Genomic DNA, 15,739 nt, shown 5'->3' with positions numbered 1-15,739 from the left:
GAGGCCATATAGATACCCTTACTTCCAGAAGATGGAAATTAGAAGGCAGCGAGAGAACTATTGGAAAAAGAGCATATACAGACCAGCACCAGCCCTTTTTCATCCCCTGTACTCCTGGTGAAGAAGAAGGATGGTACTTGGCGCTTTTGCATAGATTACCGGGCCATCAAATTACAGTGAAGGACAAGTTTCCTATACCCCTCATTGATGAAATGCTGGACGAGTTAGGAGAGGCACGAGTGTTCTCCAAATTAGACATGCGGTCCAGGTATCATCAGATTCGGGTCCACCAGGTTGACATCCACAAGACGGCCTTTAGGACCCACGATGGCCATTATGAGTTTTTGGTTATGCCTTTTGGACTCATCAACGCCCCCTCCACCTTTCAGGCCCTCATGAATGGCATCTTCAAGCCATTCCTAAGGCGATTTATTCTGGTGTTTTTCGATGATATTCTGGTATACAGCAAGGATTGGGACACACATATGGAACATCTGAAACTCACCCTCACAACTCTAAGGGGGCACCAACTACATGCCAAAATGACAAAGTGTTCCTTTGGACAAGGACAAATTCAATACTTATGTCATGTGGTTGCAGCAGGCCGGATCATGGCAGACCCAGAAAAGGTAGACACCATCTAGAAGTGGCCCAAGCCCACTACTATATAGGCGCATCATTAAGGGGGATGGGCTTATGGTCGCCCCTCTAACGCATCTATTAAAGAAGGATTCCTTCGATTGGGCTGATAATGCCCAACGAGCTTTTGAAGACTTGAAGATAGCAGTTTCTAGCCCTCCAATCCTCACTCTTCCAGAGTTCTCTCAGCCCTTTCAAATAGAATGTGATGCATCGGGTGTAGGAGTAGGGGCCGTCTTGATGCAGAAAGGGCATCCCATTGCTTATTTCAGCAAGGCTCTCTCAGCAACTCACCAAAGTCAGTCCACTTATGTCAAAGAAATGATGGTTGTGGTAATGGCAGTGCAAAAGTGGCGTGCATACCTATTGGGACGCCAATTCGTTACAAGGACAGACCAACGAAGTTTGAAGTACATAGCAGAGCAAAGGGTGCACAACCCGGAGCAGTAAAAATGGCTTAGTAAATTGATGGGCTTTCACTACCTCATAGAATATAAGCCTGGGCTCGCAAACAGAGTAGCTGATGCCTTGTCACGAGTGGAAGAGTTAGCCCATCTGACCTGTTCTCAACCCAGTTTTCCTTTGTTTGAAGCTATACGGCAAAGAAGCCAGGTCTGATCCGCAACTGTAGGATATTAGAGATAAGTGGAGTCAAGACCCTTCCCAAGTTGTTGGTTGCCAAATTGTGGGGCCTGATCTTTTCTTTAAGGGCCAGTTTGTTGTTGCCCAGAATTCAGCCCACAAAGCTGAACTGCTAAGGTTGTTTCATGACTCCGCCTTGGGGGGGACATTCAAGGGTGCTACGGACCCTAAAGAGGCTCAATAGCCACTATCATTGGGTAGGAATGCGTAAGGATGTATTGCACTATGTATCCGAATGCCAAACCTACCAACAGCAGAAATACTCCTCACAGTCTCCCATTGGCCTTCTACAACCCCTCAAGATTCCAGAGCAAGTGTGGGAAGACCTCTCCATGGACTTCATCACGAGTCTTCCTTGTTCTGCAAGAAAGGAGGTTATCATGGTAGTGGCTGACCGTCTCACCAAGTACAGCCATTTCTCTGCACTACCTTGCCCTTACACCACAGCAATGGTGGTTGACATCTTCATACGAACATCGCCAAGCTGCATGGAACCCCAAGATCCATTGTCTCAGATCGGGACCCTGCCTTCCTGAGTTCATTCTGGAAGGAATATTTTCGGTTGCAAGGAACCCAACTGCACCCCTCCACAAGTTATCACCCACAGACTGATGGACAGACTGAAGTTCTTAATCGATGCTTGGAAGCCTACCTTAGATGAATCACAGGGGAGAAGCCTCGATAGTGGGCTCACTGGCTTCCGTGGGCAAAATACTGGTACAATTCGACTTATCAGTCGGCTGCTGGAATGACACCCTTCAAAGCTCTATATGGCAGAGAACCCCACCCCCATATTACCTTGTGAATATGGGTCATCCAAGGTGGCAGATGTAGAGACCCGTCTACTTGCGAGAGACGAGATTCTTAGATTGCTCAAGTCCAACTTGACAAAAGCCCAACAACGAATGAAGGCCCGCTATGACTCACCACCGCCCACTAGAATTTCAGGTGGGTGACTTCGTTTACCTTAAGCTCCAACCTTACCGCCAGATCTCGGTAGTAAGACGGGCTTGGCACAAGCTAGCACCCAGGTATTATGGGCCTTATAAGGTTCTGGAGAGAGTGGGCCTTGTTGCTTACCGGTTGGACCTCCCTGCAACCTCAAAGCTTCATCCAGTGTTTCACATCTCACTTCTTAAGAAGGCGGTGGGAAATCATACTCCTATCTCATCCAACTTGCCCCAATTCACTGAAGAAGGGGACATTGACACGGAGCCTATCAGAATTGTGGATTTCCGTTGGGTTCGACGAGGTGGTCAGGTTGTGCCATAAGCCAAGGTAGAATGGGTTGGGCTTCCTCCAGATGACGCCACTTGGGAACCTTATCTAAGGCTAAACGAGAGGTTTCCGAACCTAGACCTTGGGGGCAAGGTCAGTGCTAAGGGGGGAGGAATTGTTGGAACCCAAACACCTCCTCCGAACCCAACTATGGGAGTGGAGCAGGCCACCACCAATCAGCATTTCACTAGAAGACAAAAAAGGTAGTGTGACACGCGACAGAGCCCCCAGAGTTAGTTACACTGCCACCAGAAGATATTCTCTCCATGATTGCACACATGTAGGTCAGCTATATAAGGCCCCGATCATGTAATAAGCAGTGTGAATGAATATCTCTTTTATCTCTCTCTCTCTCCGAGTCATTTTCTTCCTACCCTTCCCTCTCTTCTCTCCATCTTCTGTTTCAGGAGGTTAAGCCACCCTCGAAGGGGCTTCCGAGGTGAGCAGTAACTCATCACTCACTTCCACTTCCTTATCAACCACCAAATCCAAATTCACCAAGCTCTCCACCATATGTGTTTCATCCAACATAACTTCATCCTCCTGATTCCCTTCCCCATCAATTTCAAAATCATCTTCTTCCCTTTGGCTTAATTAATGTTCTTGTTCTGTAATTTTGAATACCGCTATGCATCTTAACACTGTCCACTGCCTTATCCTCTTCAACCTCTATTGACTTCTCCTTCCCTGACACACAAAAAAAAAACAAAAAACTCTTTTGTGTTAGTCATGAGCATCTCCTTCACCCCTGAAGAATTCCGCAGTCTCAAGCCAAACCTCTTCAATGCAGTTCGTACCAACTTCTTTTACCATTTCCACCCCTTCTTCCCTTCAGACAGACCCACACCAAACAAAATCAGCTGAAGTGGGTAGTAGAAAACCAAGAATTAAGCAAGATGCAAAGCCTGCTAATACCCCTATTGATGTTAATCATAGGCTGGGTGATAATGATGAAGAACCTTTGAAACATGTAAAACAGATTCAATGGTTAGTGGGAAGACTACTATACCTATCCATGACACTCTAATATTGCTTATGCTACTGGGGTTCTAAGTTCATGCATTCCCCTCAAGTACCACACTTGGGCCTCATTCGTTTCACAGATTCTAGTAGGGAGGAAGGTCGGTCAATGAGATTGTGATTCCCATTGACCAATGTAAAGAACACTATGTAGTCCCCACAGTGTTTGTATGGCAGCAATATTTCAGTTAGATATGATAGTGTTAGTTGGTAGTTAATTCAGCTTTATTATTATTTATTTCTTATTCTATTTGCCATGTAAGCAATAAGGGAAATTCAGCCCTTTTACAGTTAGCCAATAGTTATAAATACTAAAGAGAGGGTCGGCAGAAATTATGACCTACTCTCTCTTTTCTGGAACTCTCTTCGTGTACTTCTTTTCTTCCTCTCTTCTCTTCTTCTTCTCTTCAAATTTTCATCCTTTTTTCTTTTTAATTCAAGAACTGATTGTAGTCTAGATCGACTACTTGGTATCAGAGCCGACCTAGAAGCTCTTATGCTAGTCTGATTAGGCCGACTGCATGAGAACCACCTAGGTTTGGAAGTTTTACAACAAGGAAGGAAGATTGGCTGATTCTTGGAGGTTACTGGTAGTGTGCGGCTGCTACTAAAGAGATTGTAGAAGTCTGGAAGAGTTCTAGTAGTCAGGAAGAATCAAAAGAAGCTTCAGATCCTCAAGATTAGGGTTTTGCATCAACCAAAAGGCGGTGGCCAGAGGTTTTTTCATAAAGTAAGCTTTTTCTTGTGATTCTGTTCAGAAAAGATAATCTTAGTTTAGTCTGAGAGGTGCGGCTTCAGAATTTGTGTTTTCTTTAGGGTTTTGAGAGAAAACCCTAAATTTTAGAACTGTTATTTGTTCATATCAGAATTTGAACTGGTTTCATTTAGAATCCTGTTTTCTGTGTTCTTTGGAAGAACTAGGCCGGTTGCTATAAGTTGTTTGGGTGTTGTTTCTCCTATTACAGTAATTAAAAAAGTTTCTTTTATTAATTCTTGATCAAGAATGGAGTTCAAGAGTCAAGGGGAAGGTGTTTTTGGGACTAGCAATTCTGGTAACATGTCTGAGAATACCTTTCAGATTACAACAGTTAAGTTTGATGGATCAAACTACCTAGAATGGGCTCAATCGACCATGATAGCCATTGGGGGTAGGGGAAAACTGAGCTACTTGTTGGGAGATGTGAAAGAACCAACTAAGGAGGACCAAACCTATACCAAATGGGTTCAAGAGAACTATTTGGTTATCGCATGGCTGTGCAACTCTATGCAGCCACATATCAGTCGAAACTATTTGTGGGCGAAAATAGCTAAGGAAATCAGGGATGTCATGAAAGAGACCTACTCCCAACCCCTTAATGTTGCTAGGGCTTATGAACTGAAATGTGAGGTTAACAACCTTAAGCAAGGAGAGAAACTAGTCTCGATTTACTTCTCTACACTGAAATCTTTGTGGCATGAAATTGACCACCTGGAAACACTTGAGTGGAAAAGCCAGAAGGATGCACGGACTCATAGAAAGTAGGTTGAGACTAATAGGGTTTTTGAGTAACTAGCTGGTCTGAATCCTGAGTATGATATTGTGAGACAACAACTGCTGGCAAGAGACAGTGTGACCCTATCACAAGCCTACTCCTTAGTGCACAGTGAAGAGACTAGGAGAAAGGTTATGATGCAGCATCAGCCCTTCCCACCAGCCTTGGCAGTAGTCAAACCTAAGTCCGGGGGTGATACGAAGAGGTATATAAAGAAGGAAGACAAGCGGGATCTAATATGTGAACATTGCAAGAAACCCAAGCATACTAAAGATACCTGTTGGAAGTTGCACCCTCATTTAGTCCCAGCAAAACTCAGGAACAAAAGGGATAATGCTAATATGGCTGTTAATACTGATTATGCCTCCTCATCGGGCACAAAAGATACACCCCTAGACACCCTAGCTGCTGTCTGGGCTGCCCTGCATCAGTTGGAAAAGGAAGTTGGCAATTCGGCTCAATCATCTCAGCCACCATCAGCTCCCACATTAGCTTTGCTCATTTAGGTACTTGGGCCTCAGCTTATCATGCTTCAGCTCCAGGTAACACTGAACATTGTTGGGTAATAGACTCAGGTGCATCTGACCATATGATTGGCTTGCCATCACTGTTCACTACCTATCACTTATCTTCTGGCAGAGATAAGGTGTCCATTGCTGATGTTTCCCTTGTTCCCATTTCTGGCAAAGGAGACATCAAGTTGTCTAATGCCATATCCTTATCTTCAGTTTTGCATGTTCCTAAGCTTAATACTAATTTGCTTTCAGTCAGTAGCATTACAAAACATCAAAATTGTTCAATAACCTTTTTCCCTGACCGATGTGTTTTTCAGGACTTGGAGACAAGGTGATTGGGACTGGCCGTGAGATGAATGGGATCTATTAGTCAGGTTATGCTTTGGCATAATCGAGTCAAAATCAAAATCTTCAGATCCGATAATGCGAAAAAAACTTTGCCAACCAATTAGCCTCCTATTTGCTTGACCATGGGATTATCCACCAAAGTACTTGTCCTCATACACCACAGCATAATGGGGTTGCTGAGAGGAAGAATAGGCACATATTGGAGGTGGCCAAAAGCATCATGCTTAACTCCAATGTGCCTATTCATTTCTGGGGAGATGCTATTCTTAAAGCAGTGTATCTCATTAACCGAGTTCCTTCGCGGATTCTTGACATGTGTTAAGTGGGCTGATTTATGTTTAGTTTGTTTTCTTTTAAATTAAGAAGTTGTTGGGCCTTGGGCCCATTAGTCTTTTATTTTTAAAAGAATTGTAAGTACTTAGTTGAGTTGCCGCCCTATTAGGGGCATCTTTGTAATATCCCATATTTAATTTAATTATAAATAGAATGAGGGGCTGGCGGCTAGGGTTATGCATCACTATCCTTAGTCGACCTTCTTCTCCTTTTCTTCCCTTTCCTCTGTCTATTGCTGAAACCCCCAACTTTCTCCTCTTCCTTTCACAAGAAACTTGGCCGAAATCAGCACATAAGGCTTTCTACTTGGTATCAGAGCAGGTTGAAGGTTCTTGAAAAGATTCACTCCTGCAGCCCTAGATCGGCTGACTACATGGAGATTTAAGAGGTTGACCGAAGCTCTCAAGTAAGCCTAGTTTTTGGATTTTCTTAACGGATCTGTATGCCTTGTAGCTGGTCTAGGGTTTCTCATCAGAATCAGGAAAAACTGGAGAAAGGGGAAGAGTCCTGATTTTGTTGGACTCTTCAATTTTGACCTAGGTAGTGGGGCCCTAACTTTTTAGGGTTCCTCTAGGTTTTTTGTAAAGGGCGATTCAAGTTCCATGTGGTTTGGAGGCTTCTAGAGAGGGCAGTTGCTTTTTCTCTCTCTTCTCCCATCCCACCGAAAAGGAATCTTTCGTGGGAAGAAAGTCCAGGACACTAAAGGAGTGTCGTTGGTTCCAGAAGGCATTATGTTTGTTCTTGCTGCATTTTTTGGTTGTTTTCTATACCTCTTTTGAGACACATGGAGGGACACAAAGTTGAATATAAGCCCGAGAATGAAATGGGACCAATGGAAGGTGGTGCTAGAGACCCCTTCGGAGCTGGGACCATTATTACAATTAGATTGGATGGTACAAACTACTTGGAATGGTCCCAACCTGCAAATATGGCCATTGAGGCTCGTGGAAAATTGGGGTATATTATTGGTGAAGAGGTGAAACCCAAAACTGGAAACTCCTGGTGGGTGCAGGAAAATTATATGGTAATGACATGGTTGTGTAATTCTATGTTACCACATATAAGTAAAATTTTTTTTATGGACAAACACTGCTAAGGAGATATGGGATAAGGTTGCAGAAACCTATCCACAAAGGGAGAATGTTGCTATATCTACACCTGGAGTTTCTAAGATTTCCGAGAGAAATAGGGAGAAGAGGCACATGGAGTTCATGCAGGCAGGTCAATGGAGGAGATACTTGAAGATAGAAGCAAAAAATCTCCTGTTCGAAGAGATGAGAATCAAGGGGAAGGTAAGCCTGAAGGTAAGGGAAGCGAAAAAGGGTACAATATTGCTGGAAGGATTAGAAGTGATCGAGTGGCTGAGAAAGTTCATAGTTGGAGCCTGTTCAAAAGGTAAGCAGATAAACTGGCAAGATTTTAGTACACTAGAAGGGAGAAGATATGTTGTTGAATGTAAAAGGAATAGAAAGGGGTTCTTCATAGCTTTGGCTGAATTTTTTGGTAAGGGACAAAGGCAACTGGTGTGTCTACCAGCAGGAAAACAGAACCAAGGCTGGGGGGGAGTTGATTGGTTGCTCAAAGAGTTCTTAGCTCAAGGAATAGCAAATGAGAAAAAAGCCTCCATAAGGGAGGAGAAGGATTATCTCAGTAACAGCAGGGTACAACAAGGGCCAGTGGTCATGGCAAAAACAAAAGGCCATTGCAGAATGGTGGGAGGTCTAGAGAGAGAGGAGTGGGATAGTAAGTTTGTGAATACAAGCCAAGGAAAAGGTTAATGATTGGAGGGTAGTTGACTTACTGGCAACCAGGTTGAAGTTGAAGATTGTTTTCATAGTAACCCCCTTCGATAACTGTAAAGCCATCCTAGATCCATTAGAGAATGATTTGGAAATATTAGCTATCAATGTTCAGGTTGAGTTCGGATCATTCACAGTCTTCAAATGGAATCCAACTTCCAACTCCAAGGACCTTTTTGTTGAAGATGGTGTGGTGGTGCGTGTAATAGGCTTGCATTCCATCTACGGAAACAAGAAATAGCAGAGTCTATAGTTGTGTTGTGTGGAGGAATCTTGAAAGGTGCTTTCTGGGGCGATCTCTATTTAGTAGCAATCCTACTAAATGGTGTGAAGCCAGAAGAAATTCCACGAAAGGTAGAGGTACAAACAGAGGGGAGCTTTGTCTCTGTGTGGTTAGCTTCCTCCATTGAAGCAGGGCTGTGGAGGGAGGCTCGTTTGGTAGGAGGGGAGAAGGAGGAAGAAGCACTAAAAAGGGCCAACAAATTCTAGGAAGCCAAAAAGTTTTGGGGCAGTTGGAAGGTCAAACCTGGAGAAAGCAAGAAGAGGTTATAACAAATGGCAGATCCTTTGCGCAAGTGGTGTCAAGGGAAAAAGACAAAAAGCTTCAAGTGTTGAAAGGGAGAAGGCTGTACCAGCAATTTCAAACAGGGAAGGTTGCTGGTTCGACCATTAAAACAGGGGGGGCGTGACTCTTTAAGTGGTCACGTGGGACGAAAAGAAGGGCCCAATCGAGTGGATCCCATTTATGGTGGGCCGGAGAAGGCTTCTCAAGTAAAGGAGTTGGGCTCCTATAGTCTTGAGCCCAAGGCCCATTATAAGACAGATGGGCCGAGGGACACGTTAAGTAAGCACGTGACTGGGAGGAGGGATGAGTTGATAGACGAGATAAAGTGTCTATCTTCTTCAACCCCGAACCCTTCCTCTCGACCGAATAGATTAGGCGCAAAAAAGTCTCAAGACTCGTAGTCTCGAGGCTCCCTACAGTGAGTCCCTTCCAACCTAGCGAACCGTCTCTCACCAGATAGGTTCAACCCGAGATACCTGAAGCCCAATGATGAGAACAGAACAGGGCTTGAAGATTGGTTGAGTGAACAGAACAACAATGACGATTCTGATAGAGACGAAACGCTAAGTTTGGGAAGTTTGTCTCCGAAAAGCAACAAGGATCTTCTTGAAACAGAAAGTTTGTATACAGAGTTGTTGTTTTTAGAGGAAGAGACTGAAGAGGCAGGTGGCGAGAAGACTAGGAATGGTGAAGAAATTGGTTCTAAAGCTATAAAAACTCCTCCCTTCGTCGAGGGAGCTGACCCTGAGTCTAATGAATTACAGGATGTTGGTGGAGGGGGACAAGAATCGGCCGTGAGGATGGATGCAGGTATTCCAATGTCGGAAACACAGAGAAAGGTTTTCCAAGTGGGTAGGTCGTCAGGAAGCGATTCTTTCACCATGTCTACTTCACAACCTTGTCCAAAAAGGGGAACGGCTTTAAAACCATTTGCCGACGGTCAGCAAGTCATTTCCAGTGATTCTAGTCCTACCCCCGTTCTTTCAGGTATGGGTGTCAATTCTGTTTTAGGTACTGACTTGTTTGCTATGCCTGTAACAGATATCCCAGCTTCCCATCCAGGAGTATCTGATGCAAGAGAGAGGGTGATAGTGGAAGGAGGAGAGAGGGTGTTGGAAGGAAGTAGTAAGGGGGAGGCGGATAGAATTTGGGAGATGAACTGTACAATGATGGAGGAACAAAATAAAAAGGAAGGACTCATAGAAAGATGTTGTAGCCAAAATAAGTGTGAGAAGGGTAAAATTCTTTCTCAAACATTGGCTGGAAAGGATGGAGAAATTGGGAAGGGGGGGGAAAGAGGAACAAATAAGAAAAAAAGATCTGAAGTGGATAGGCTAATTTCAGACATTGAGGGGGATTTAGAATTCAGTGGTAGAGGGGATAGGAGGAAGGGCCTAAAATGAGGAGAATATGGCCTCTTATTGGGTTCCTTTGCTATTTTGTATCGATGAAAATTATTAGCTAAAATGTAAGAGAGTTAGGGAGTGCAAGGAAGAGAAGGGCGATCAAAGACCTACTCCGAAGGGAAAAACCTGATATTGTGTTGTTACAAGAATCCAAACTGATGGAATTAGATGGGAGATGGGCTAGGAGTTTTTGGAGGTCTAGAGGTTTAGGTTGGAGCTCGTCTCCTTCTTGGGGAGCCTCGGGGGGGATTGCAACACTGTGGAGGGAGGATGTGGTGGAAGTAGTGGAAGAATTGATAGACAGATTCTCAGTTTCTATTAAATGCAAGAATGTAGAAAATGGGTGTGTATGGGCCTTAACCAATGTTTATGGCCCTAATTCCTATAGAGAAAGGAATGAGATGTGGGAGGAACTATATGCGATCAAGGGGCTATGGGATGGTCCTCGGTGCCTGGGCAGAGATTTTAACGTCATTAGATTCTCTGATGAAACCAGTAATCCCCAGTAGGTAATCTCAACAAGCATGAGGAAATTCAATGGTTTTATTGAAGATTGTGAATTGAAGGAAATACCTTTGTTGCAAGCCAGTTACACATGGTCCAACCTTCAGGAAACTTCTTTGTGCTCGAAGTTGGATAGATTCCTTTTTAACCTTGCTTGGGAGAATAGCTTGGAAAACCTGGTTGTTAGGGCATTACCACGGGTCACCTCCGATCACTGTCCTATCCAAATAGGAACTGAGTCTTTTCCTATAGGACCCAAACATTTTAGATTCAAAAATATGTGGCTTACCCATCCAGATTTTGTGAAAAAAGTGAATGAGTGGTGGGGTGAGGAGGAGAGGGGGGTAAGATGGAAGGGGATCAAATTCCATAAGAAATTAAAAAGGTTGAGAGCCAAAATAAAAGAGTGGAATAGATATCAGTTTGGTAGAATTGAGGAGCAAAAATTGGGCCTAATCTCTCAAATAGAGAATTTGGATGTAAAGGAATCTCACAATGGGCTGACCGACGAGGTCAAAGTGCTAAGGAGACAATTAAAAAAGGAGTTGGAAGAAGTGTTATTGAGGGAAGAAATTAGTTGGAGACAAAAATCTAGACACAAGTGGATTAAGGAAGGCAATGGGAACACTAGATTCTTCCATGATTTGGCAAATGGGAGACAAAGAAAGAATTTTGTGACCAAGCTAGAGATAGGAGAGGAGGTGATTACCAACCAGGATGACATAGCCAGAAAATTTGTGGGCCACTTCAAATCGATTTATAGAAAGCCTTTGAGTGAGAGAACAGTCATGGAAAGGGTGGATTGGCCAAGAATTGATGAAGAAGTGGCAAGGTGGCTGGAAAGGGATTTCGAGGAAGAAGAGATTAAGAAAGTTGTCTTTCTAATGGATAGATCAAAGGCTCCAGGTCCAGATGACTTTACAATGGGTTTTTATCAAGACTATTGGGAGGTGTTGAAAGAGGATCTAGCTGAAGACTTTAAGGAATTTGTAGACAATCACACTATAAGCCCTGGAATTAATGCCACCTTTTTGGCCTTGATACCTAAGAAGAATGATGCCAACCACCCAAAAGATTATAGGCCTATTAGTCTGGTGACAAGCATCTATAAAATTCTGGCTAAAGTGCTCTCATTGAGGATCAAAACAGTCCTCCCTACCATCATTAGTGAAACTCATAGGGCTTTCATTCAAGGACGACAAATAACAGATCAGATTTTAATTGCGAATGAGTGTGTGGAGGAAATGAAAGGGTCTAGTAGGAAAGGATTCATTTGTAAATTGGATCTTGAAAAGGCCTATGATTTGGTGGACTAAGAGTTTCTATTAGAGGTTATGCGAAATGGTGGATTTGGGGACAAGTGGTGTAGTTGGATCTTAGGGTGTATCAGTACTTGTCACTACTCTATTCTGGTAAATGGTACGGTGAGGGTTTTTTTCCAACTTGCAGGGGTGTCAGGCAAGGGGATCCACTTTCACCCTTCCTTTTTACCTTAGTAGCTGATGTGATTAGTACGATCATTACTAAGGCTGACAACGAAGATGCCATTAGGGGTTGGAGAATAGGGAGACACAGTCCCCATCACCCACCTTCAGTTTGCAAACGACCTAATGATTTTTTGTGAAGGAGGTCTTAGTGAAAAGGTAGCAAACCTAAAGGAGCTAATAAAAGGATTTGAAAGTGTCTCTAATTTGAGAATAAATCTAGAAAAGAGTTGCATAGTAGGTATAAATTTGGAGGTAGGGGAGGTCGAGGCTATTGCGGAGTGTCTTGAGTGTTCCACCTCTGCTTGGCCTATGTCATATTTAGGGCTTCCTTTAGGGGCAAATCCTAGGGAGAGTAGATTTTGGACCCCAGTGTTGGAAAGTTTGAGAAGAGATTAGTCTCATGGAAGAGGAACTATATCTCTTTAGGAGGAAGAATTACCCTAATAAGAGCTACCTTGGCCAACTTACCTACCTATTATTTGTCTGTCTTTAGGATACCAGTTAGGGAAGCTAGGAAGCTGGAGAAGTTGATGAGAGACTTCTTATGGGAGTCAGGACAAGAGAGAAATGATCATTTGGTTAATTGGGAAATTGTCTGAAGAAGTAAAGAAGAGGGGGGTTTGGGAATTGGGAGGGTAACTAGAAAGAATCAAGCTCTGTTAGGGAAATGGTTGTGGAGATGACCTTTGGAAAGAGAGAGACTGTGGCATGAGGTGATGGGAAGCATTCATGGGAGGTCAAAGAATGGATGGGATGCTTGTGTATCGAGGCAAGCTAACCTAGTAGTACTTTGGAAGGCTATTCACAACACCTTTCCTCAATTCCTCAATTTTATCAGATATGATGTTTGTTCTGGCAACTCTATCCTTTTTTGGGAGGATATTTGGGTAGGAGACTCACCGTTAAAGGATTTGTTCCTTTCGCTTTTTTCTATTTCCTGATACAAAAAAGAGGTGGTCTCAAAATTTGTCTCACCTTTGGGGACACCCTTAGATCCTACTTGGGATTTTGGGTTTCGTAGAGGACTTAGGGATGCTGAAATTGAGTCTCTTTCTTTGTTGCTTGGGTGTCTTAATCAGGTTTGTTTGGATCCCTCCAAGCCAGATAAGAGGGTTTGGACTCCTAGACCAATTGGAACCTTCACTTGTGCTTCTTTTTTCAAGTCCATCTCTCAACTTCCTACTCACCAACCCTTTCTATCAAAAGAAATTTGGTGTAAGCCAGTTCCCCCAAAAATTATGGTTTTTTGTTGGGAAGTTTTCCATGGGAAAGTAAACACTTTAGGCAACCTACAAAAGAGAAGACATTTTCTATGTATTTCTCCTAATTGGTGTATCCTCTGTAGAGCTCACGGTGAGGATTGTTACCATCTATTAGTATCTTGTCACTTTTCTGCAGACTTTTGGGCTTGGCTACTTTCATTGTTTGGGGGTAGTTGGAGTCTACCAATAGAAGTTCACATGCTCTTCAACCATTCTACATTTTATTGGCCTACAAAAATAGGGAGAATTATGTGGAGATGTGTTCGTGCTGCCTTGACTTGGACTCTTTGGGAAAAATTGAATCTCAGAATTTTTCAAGATAAGGAAAGGAACAGCCAAGATTTGAAAGACTGTGTGTTAAACATGGCAATACATTGGCTGAAGACCTTGGAAATCTTTCATCAATTATCCTTTAATGACATTTGGAGAAATTGGTCAGCAGTAGCAAGGTGTTCATCTTTAAAGGCCAAATCAATTACAAGCTGGTCTCCACCCGAAGGCTCAATTAAGTTGAACTTTGATGCAAGCAGTATGGGTAATACTTATTCGGAGTGGGGGGGTACTTTGAGAAATGAGAATGGAGAGATTTTGTTGCTCTACTCAGGTCCTTTGGGAATTGGAAATTCCATCAGGGCAGAACTTTTAGTTGTTGTACAAGGGGTCCAATTTGCAAACCAATTGGGGGTACAACACCTAATAATCGAGGGGGATTCCAAAGTGGTGGTGGGTTGGTTGAAAATTTCTGACGAGGCTATGTGGCGATACAAGAATGAAATGAAGAAATTTAATTGGTTGACAAGGAATATGTTGGTCACTGTACAGTGGGTGGGGAGATTAGCAAATACCTTGTCAGATGTGTTAGCTAAAGCAAGGGGTAAATATGGAAGAATTATTTTGGACTCGGTTGTGATTCTTGTTTTTCTTTCCTAGTTTACTTGTAAGTTTCAAGGAGGGGTTGTAGCTTGCGCCTCTCGTTGGGATGAGGTATGAACTCACTCTAATTTGCTTATGAATTAATAAACTTAATATTATTCATCAAAAAAGGGAGAATGTTGCTAGGGCTTATCAATTGAGAAATCAAATTATTGCCACAAGGCAGGGAGATAGATCTGTTGCAGCCTATTTTTCAGTCCTTAAGACCCTGTGGCAGGAGATCGACCATCTAGACACCTTTGCTTGGGAAACCACCAACGATGCGGCTACCTATTAAAGACATTTAGAGAAGTATAGGGTGTTCAAATTCCTTGCTAGCCTTAACCCTGAGTATGACATTGCACGACAGCATCTTCTTCCTAGGGACAGTGTCACTCTCTCCCAAGCATATGCCTTTGTGTCAGGAGAGGAGTGCAGGAGGGATGTAATGATGAAAAATCTCGTTTCTGACCAGTCTGCTATGGTAAGTGCTGTGAAATTTAAACAGAATGGCAATGAAAACAAAAAGGAAGACAAAAGGGACTTGGTCTGTGACTACTGTAAGAAGCCTAAGCATACAAGAGACACTTGTTGGAAGCTTCACCCACATCTTGTGCCGACCAGATTGAAGAATAAGAAAGGAAATGCACACATGGAAGTTACCGGTGATACTCCGCCCCCCCCCCCACTACAGCTGCTTTGGAGTCCGTTGCAGTTGCTACAGTAAGGGCCGAGCTTGAGAGGTTTGGGTTACTTCTGAATCAGAGGGATACAACTAGTTCTAGTTCAACCGTAAGCGGACAACAAGGTACAGGTAGCACAGTCGTAAGCGGACAACAAGATATAGTTGGTCCATAAACACCTTTTTACTTATAAAAAAAAATTGAAAAATTACCCATGGACCAGTTTGCTATTTAGAAAACGCAACCATCTGAAAGTGGAAGTTTATACAGATGTAGATAGGGCAAGTGTTCTGGATGATAGAAAATCCATCAATGGATACTACAACTTCGTGGTTGGAAACCTGGTGACATGGAGAAGTAAGAAACAGAGTGTAGTTGCAAGGTCAAGTGCCAAGGCTGAGTATAGAGCTATGGCAAATGGGGTAGTTGAAGTACTATGGTTAAGAATTTGTTAAGGGAGCTCGAGTTAAATGTTGCCAAAAAAATGCATCATGCTTTATAGCTCTCAGCTCCCACCACAACATACACACAATGAAGCTCCAAACAGTTTTCCCTGGATACCCCTTGCTTTACTAGGGTATCAACCAAATCATTTGCTGAACAATTAACCCATCTGAGGCAGTAGCTCCAATTTGGAAGTTATCCTGATATCTTCCATGTGGCATATGCATATCTACATGCATATGCATGTATAATGTATATGATATATACATAGGTATACACATAAATAACAATTCTTTGGAATTTTTCCATCTAATTGATGCAAGAAATTTAAGTCACAATGACAGAGAAACACAAAAACATATATAATGTG

General features: G+C 43.0%; 1 protein-coding gene across 3 annotated transcripts in view; it reads right to left on the bottom strand.

The window, feature by feature from the left end:
- Positions 1–15,739, bottom strand: part of LOC148846566 (ribonuclease H2 subunit B) — a 45,085-nt gene that overhangs the window by 6,969 nt on the left and 22,377 nt on the right. The window lies entirely within an intron of this gene.

This window comes from Nelumbo lutea, chromosome 7 (assembly GCF_056320005.1).
Source record: "Nelumbo lutea isolate HS-2025 chromosome 7, American lotus-T2T, whole genome shotgun sequence".
Taxonomy (NCBI): domain Eukaryota; kingdom Viridiplantae; phylum Streptophyta; class Magnoliopsida; order Proteales; family Nelumbonaceae; genus Nelumbo; species Nelumbo lutea.
Note: the sequence above shows the minus strand (reverse complement) of the source record. Positions and strands in the feature narration are given on the sequence as shown.